General features: G+C 29.5%; 1 long non-coding RNA gene across 1 annotated transcript; it reads right to left on the reverse strand.

Moving 5' to 3' along the window:
* Positions 1 to 7: 7 nt before the first annotated feature.
* On the reverse strand, positions 8 to 3,202 carry LOC127159124 (uncharacterized). The gene is made up of 3 exons (XR_007826362.1): positions 2,852 to 3,202; positions 1,602 to 1,659; positions 8 to 63 (listed from the first exon to the last, which is right to left on the reverse strand). It is a non-coding gene; the product is annotated as an uncharacterized LOC127159124 (long non-coding RNA).
* Between the last annotated feature and the right edge of the window lie 3,095 nt (positions 3,203 to 6,297).

Consider the following 6,297-nt stretch of genomic DNA (forward strand, 5'->3'; position numbering starts at 1 on the left):
AGCCCTGACACATATTCAAGTTATTTTATATAAAAAGAAAATGTTTTTATTTGACACAAACTGCTTGCGATTGTTGACTGGTATCTGAAGTTAATGTTTAATAATATATAATGTAACTCCTGGAGATCGCTGGCAAGCGAACTCCTGGAGATCGCTGGCAAGTATAATGCAACCTTACCAAAAATATGAAATGTATTTTTTTGACTCCAAACCCCTGACACATTTTTCAAGTTATTTTATATAAAAAGAAAATGTTTTAATTTGACACAAACTGCCTGCGATTGTTGACTGGTATCTGAAGTTAATGTTTATTAATATATAATGTATTTGGAGCGAACTCCTGGAGATCGCTGGCAAGTATAATGCAACCTTACCAAAAATATGAAATTTATGTTTTTGACACCAAAGCCCTGACACATATTCAAGTTATTTTACATAAAAAGAAAATGTTTTTATTTGACACACCTTACCTGAAAAAATATGAAATTTATTTTTTGACACCAAAACACATATTCAAGTTATTTTATATAAAAAGAAAATGTTTTTATTTGAAACAAAACTGGTATGCGATTATTGACTGGTATCTGAAGTTAATGTTTATTAATATATAATGTATTTGACGCGAACTCCTGGAGATCGCTGGCAAGTATAATGCAACCTTAGAAAAAATATGAAATGTATTTTTTTGACTCCAAACCCCTGACACATTTTTCAAGTTATTTTATATAAAAAGAAAATGTTTTAATTTGACACAAACTGCCTGCGATTGTTGACTGGTATCTGAAGTTAATGTTTATTAATATATAATGTATTTGGAGCGAACTCCTGGAGATCGCTGGCAAGTATAATGCAACCTTACCAAAAATAAGAAATTTATTTTTTTGACACCAAAACCCTGACTTATTTTATACACATTTTCAAGTTATTTTTATAAAAAAAAAAAAAATTTGACACAAACTTTGATTGTTGACTGGTATCTGAAGTTAATGTTTATTAATATATAATATATTTGTTGAACTCCTGGTATCTGAAGTATAATGTTTATTAATATATAATGTTTTTGATTTTTATAAAAAGAAAAACTCCTGGAGATCGCTGGCAAGTATAATGCAACCTTACCAAAAATATGAAATGTATTTTTTTGACACCAAACCCCTGACACATTTTTCAAGTTATTTTATATAAAAAGAAAATGTTTTAATTTGACACAAACTGCCTGCGATTGTTGACTGGTATCTGAAGTTAATGTTTATTAATATATAATGTATTTGGAGCGAACTCCTGGAGATCGCTGGCAAGTATAATGCAACCTTACCAAAAATAAGAAATTTATTTTTTGACACCAAAGCCCTGACACATTTTCAAGTTATTTTATATAAAAAGAAAATGTTTTTATTTGACACAAACTGCTTGCGATTGTTGACTGGTATCTGAAGTTAATGTTTATTAATATATAATGTATTTGACGCGAACTCCTGGAGATCGCTGGCAAGTATAATGCAACCTTAGCAAAAATATGAAAATTTTTTTGACACCAAAACCCTGACACACATTTTCAAGTTATTTTATATAAAAAGAAAATGTTTTTATTTGACACAAACCTTGCGATTGTTGACTGGTATCTGAAGTTAATGTTTATTAATATATAATGTATTTGAACTCCTGGAGATCGCTGGCAAGTATAATGTTTAATCCAAACCCCTTAATTTTTTATTAAAATATAAAATGTTTTATTTGATTTGAACTCCTTGCTGGCAATTATAATGCAACCAAAATTTTACCAAAAATTGAAATTTATTTTTTTGACACCAAAACCCTGACACATTTTCAAGTTATTTTATATAAAAAGAAAATGTTTTAATTTGACACAAACTGCCTGCGATTGTTGACTGGTATCTGAAGTTAATGTTTATTAATATATAATGTATTTGGAGCGAACTCCTGGAGATCGCTGGCAAGTATAATGCAACCTTACCAAAAATATGAAATTTATTTTTTTGACACCAAACCCCCTGACACATTTTCAAGTTATTTTATATAAAAAGAAAAAAGAAAATTTTTTATTTGACACAAAACTGCTGCGATTGTTGACTGGTATCTGAAGTTAATGTTTATTAATATATAATGTATTTGACGCGAACTCCTGGAGATCGCTGGCAAGTATAATGCAACCTTACCAAAAATAAGAAATTTATTTTTTGACACCAAAACCCTGACACATTTTTCAAGTTATTTTATATAAAAAGAAAATGTTTTTATTTGACACAAACTGCTTGCGATTGTTGACTGGTATCTGAAGTTAATGTTTATTAATATATAATGTATTTGAGCGAACTCCTGGAGATCGCTGGCAAGTATAATGCAACCTTACCAAAAAAAAAATTTTTTTGAAATTTATTTTTTGACACCAAAACCCTGACACACTTTTCAAGTTATTTTATATAAAAAGAAAATGTTTTTATTTGACACAAACTGCTTGCGATTGTTGACTGGTATCTGAAGTTAATGTTTATTAATATATAATGTATTTGGAGCGAACTCCTGGAGATCGCTGGCAAGTATAATGCAACCTTACCAAAAATATGAAATTTATATTTTTTTGACACCAAAGCCCTGACATTTTTCAAGTTATTTTATATAAAAAGAAAATGTTTTTATTTGACAAAACTGCTTGCGATTGTTGACTGGTATCTGAAGTTAATGTTTTAATTATAATTTTTTGACAACCAAAGCCCTGACACATATTCAAGTTATTTTATATAAAAAGAAAATGTTTTTATTTGACACAAACTGCTTGCGATTGTTGACTGGTATCTGAAGTTAATGTTTATTAATATATAATGTATTTGACGCGAACTCCTGGAGATCGCTGGCAAGTATAATGCAACCTTACCAAAAATATGAAATTTATGTTTTTGACACCAAAGCCCTGACACATCTTCAAGTTATTTTATATAAAAAGAAAATGTTTTAATTTGACACAAACTGCCTGCGATTGTTGACTGGTATCTGAAGTTAATGTTTATTAATATATAATGTATTTGACGCGAACTCCTGGAGATCGCTGGCAAGTATAATGCAACCTTAGCAAAAATATGAAATGTATTTTTTTGACTCCAAACCCCTGACACATTTTTCAAGTTATTTTATATAAAAAGAAAATGTTTTAATTTGACACAAACTGCCTGCGATTGTTGACTGGTATCTGGTATCTGAAGTTAATGTTTATTAATATATAATGTATTTGGAGCGAACTCCTGGAGATCGCTGGCAAGTATAATGCAACCTTACCAAAAATAAGAAATTTATTTTTTTGACACCAAAACCCTGACACACTTTTCAAGTTATTTTATATAAAAAGAAAATGTTTTTATTTGACACAAACTTTGCGATTGTTGACTGGTATCTGAAGTTAATGTTTATTTATATATTTTGAGCGAAAAGAAAATGTTTTTATTTTTTTGACACAAAAAACTGGTATAAGTTAATGTTTATTAATATATTTTTTGAACTGGAGACTGGCAAGTATAAAACCTTACCAAAAATATGAAATTTATTTTTTTGACACCAAACCCCTGACACATTTTCAAGTTATTTTATATAAAAAGAAAATGTTTTTATTTGACACAAACTGCTTGCGATTGTTGACTGGTATCTGAAGTTAATGTTTATTAATATATAATGTATTTGGAGCGAACTCCTGGAGATCGCTGGCAAGTATAATGCAACCTTACCAAAAATATGAAATTTATGTTTTTGACACCAAAGCCCTGACACATATTCAAGTTATTTTACATAAAAAGAAAATGTTTTTATTTGACACAAACTGCTTGCGATTGTTGACTGGTATCTGAAGTTAATGTTTATTAATATATAATGTATTTGACGCGAACTCCTGGAGATCGCTGGCAAGTATAATGCAACCTTAGCAAAAATGAAATTTATTTTTTTGAAAAACCCCTGACACATTTTAAGTTATTTTATATAAAAAGAAAATGTTTTAATTTGACACAAACTGCCTGCGATTGTTGACTGGTTGAACTCCTCTAAGATTAATATATAATAATGCCAAGTTATTTTATATAAAAAGAAAATGTTTTAATTTGACACAAACTGCCTGCGATTGTTGAGCCAGCGATCTCCAGGAGTTCGCGTCAAATACATATATATTAATAAACATTAACTTCAGATACCAGTCAACAATCGCAGGCAGTTTGTGTCAAATTAAAACATTTTTTTTTTTATATAAAATAACTTGAAAAGTGTGTCAAAAAAAAAAAAATAAATTTCATATTTTTGGTAAGGTTGCATTATACTTGCCAGCGATCTCCAGGAGTTCGCGTCAAATACATTATATATTAATAAACATTAACTTCAGATACCAGTCAACAATCGCAGGCAGTTTGTGTCAAATTAAAACATTTTCTTTTTTTATATAAAATAACTTGAAAAGTGTGTCAGGGCTTTGGTGTCAAAAAATAAATTTCATATTTTTGGTAAGGTTGCATTATACTTGCCAGCGATCTCCAGGAGTTCGCGTCAAATACATTATATATTAATAAACATTAACTTCAGATACCAGTCAACAATCGCAGGCAGTTTGTGTCAAATTAAAACACATTTTTTTTATAAAAAATTGAAAAAAGTGTCAGGCTTTGGTGTCAAAAAAAAAAAAATAATTTTTTAAAAAATTTTTCATATTTTTCAAAGGTTGCATATTGCATTATACTTGCCAGCGATCTCCAGGAGTTCGTCAAATACATTATATATTAATAAACATTAACTTCAGATACCAGTCAACAATCGCAGGCAGTTTGTGTCAAATTAAAACATTTTCTTTTTATATAAAATAACTTGAAAAGTGTGTCAGGGCTTTGGTGTCAAAAAAATAAATTTCATATTTTTGGTAAGGTTGCATTATACTTGCCAGCGATCTCCAGGAGTTCGCGTCAAATACATTATATATTAATAAACATTAACTTCAGATACCAGTCAACAATCGCAGGCAGTTTGTGTCAAATTAAAACATTTTCTTTTTATATAAAATAACTTGAAAAGTGTGTCAGGGCTTTGGTGTCAAAAAAAATAAATTCATATTTTTTTTTGGTAAGGTTGCATTATACTTGCCAGCGATCTCCAGGAGTTCGCGTCAAATACATTATATATTAATAAACATTAACTTCAGATACCAGTCAACAATCGCAGGCAGTTTGTGTCAAATTAAAACATTTTCTTTTTTATATAAAATAACTTGAAAAGTGTGTCAGGGCTTTGGTGTCAAAAAAATAAATTTCATATTTTTGGTAAGGTTGCATTATACTTGCCAGCGATCTCCAGGAGTTCGCGTCAAATACATTATATATTAATAAACATTAACTTCAGATACCAGTCAACAATCGCAGGCAGTTTGTGTCAAATTAAAACATTTTCTTTTTATATAAAATAACTTGAAAAGTGTGTCAGGGCTTTGGTGTCAAAAAAATAAATTTCATATTTTTGGTAAGGTTGCATTATACTTGCCAGCGATCTCCAGGAGTTCGCGTCAAATACATTATATATTAATAAACATTAACTTCAGATACCAGTCAACAATCGCAGGCAGTTTGTGTCAAATTAAAACATTTTCTTTTTATATAAAATAACTTGAAAAGTGTGTCAGGGCTTTGGTGTCAAAAAATAAATTTCATATTTTTGGTAAGGTTGCATTATACTTGCCAGCGATCTCCAGGAGTTCGCGTCAAATACATTATATATTAATAAACATTAACTTCAGATACCAGTCAACAATCGCAGGCAGTTTGTGTCAAATTAAAACATTTTCTTTTTATATAAAATAACTTGAAAAGTGTGTCAGGGCTTTGGTGTCAAAAAAATAAATTTCATATTTTTGGTAAGGTTGCATTATACTTGCCAGCGATCTCCAGGAGTTCGCGTCAAATACATTATATATTAATAAACATTAACTTCAGATACCAGTCAACAATCGCAGGCAGTTTGTGTCAAATTAAAACATTTTCTTTTTTATATAAAATAACTTGAAAAGTGTGTCAGGGCTTTGGTGTCAAAAAAATAAATTTCATATTTTGGTAAGGTTGCATTATACTTGCCAGCGATCTCCAGGAGTTCGCGTCAAATACATTATATATTAATAAACATTAACTTCAGATACCAGTCAACAATCGCAGGCAGTTTGTGTCAAATTAAAACATTTTCTTTTTATATAAAATAACTTGAAAAGTGTGTCAGGGCTTTGGTGTCAAAAAAATAAATTTCATATTTTTGGTAAGGTTGCATTAT

This window comes from Labeo rohita, unplaced genomic scaffold, assembly GCF_022985175.1.
Source record: "Labeo rohita strain BAU-BD-2019 unplaced genomic scaffold, IGBB_LRoh.1.0 scaffold_1923, whole genome shotgun sequence".
NCBI lineage: Eukaryota > Metazoa > Chordata > Actinopteri > Cypriniformes > Cyprinidae > Labeo > Labeo rohita.